This window comes from Bison bison, unplaced genomic scaffold (genome assembly GCF_000754665.1).
Source record: "Bison bison bison isolate TAMUID 2011002044 unplaced genomic scaffold, Bison_UMD1.0 scf7180017864472, whole genome shotgun sequence".
NCBI lineage: Eukaryota > Metazoa > Chordata > Mammalia > Artiodactyla > Bovidae > Bison > Bison bison.
The window spans coordinates 11276552-11277769 of NW_011495033.1; positions in this window are offsets into that span (position 1 = coordinate 11276552).

The window sequence follows — 1218 nt, forward strand, 5'->3', positions numbered from 1 at the left end:
CCCCTGCTGCCCCTCTGACCCCACAGTAATGAACCTGACGAGCGGAGCCCGGAACAGGCACGGCTTGTCCAGGGCCTGCATCTGGCGGCCAGAGCAGGTGCTGTCCACGCTCCACTCACAGCAAGGTCACTGCGGGCGGGTCACTCAGGCGGCCCCACCCCCGGGACTGGCCCCACATCCCAGAGGCTGGGGTAGAGGGGCCAGTGTATTCCTGAGAGCGGCCCCCACCCCTGCAGAGCCCGTCTCAGGAGAATGGGTTTGAAGCTCCTTGTGCCCATGGATTGCAGCACATCAGGCTCCTGTCCTTCACTATCTCCCAGAGCTTGCTCAAACTCTTATCCATTGAGTTGGTGATGCCATCCAACCATCTCATCCTGTGTCGCCCCTTCTCCCACCCTCAATCTTTCCCAGCATCAGGGTCTTTTCCAGTGAATCGGCTTTTTGCATCAGGCGGTCAAAATACTGGAGCTTCAGCTTCGGCATCAGTCTTTCCAGTCTGGCCTGGCTCCTGACACAGCTCCCCCAGAGATGAGGGGGCACGACGAGGAGCCCCTAGCTCTACTTTCATTGCTTCTGAGTCCTTGCATTGGGCATAACAATGTGTATACACACACACACACACACACACACACACACACTGCATTGCAGCTGGCTAAGCCAGGGGAAGGCTCCATGGCTGAAGGGCTGGGCCACCACCTGACTTCTAGTTCCCTGGCTCCCAGCATGTTCAGTGAATGCCTGCTGGAGCCACCGCGGCCTCCAGGACAATCCTCTAAGGCTGTACTGCGGTCACACGTGGGCTGAGGGTGCTGAGGCACACGGCGGGTTAGGGCACCTGTCAGAGGCCGCGGTCATTCTCTGCATCCTCGGCTCCATGGCCAGCCTTCTCCCTGATGGTCATCCAACCTCTGGGCCTGGACAGGGCAGGGTCCTACAGCACCCTGTCCCACCCAGTCTCCACGCGCCACTCGGTGTCCCTGACACGCTGTCTCTCCGGCCCCTGTTTAGATTTGGCATCTGGGAGGGAGCCAGGGGCTAAAAATACTCCCCATGTATTTAGATGATTCTTAGAAAATAAACTTCCCCATCTTGGCTCTCCGTTTGCACACTTGCTGGCCCTGCTTCCTGAGGCTCTGTTCGGATAGTGTTGGGAGGGGGTAAGGGAGGTGGGGGCGGCGGGGAAGGGGAGGGTCCAGGGGTCTACAGGGGCCCCAAGCC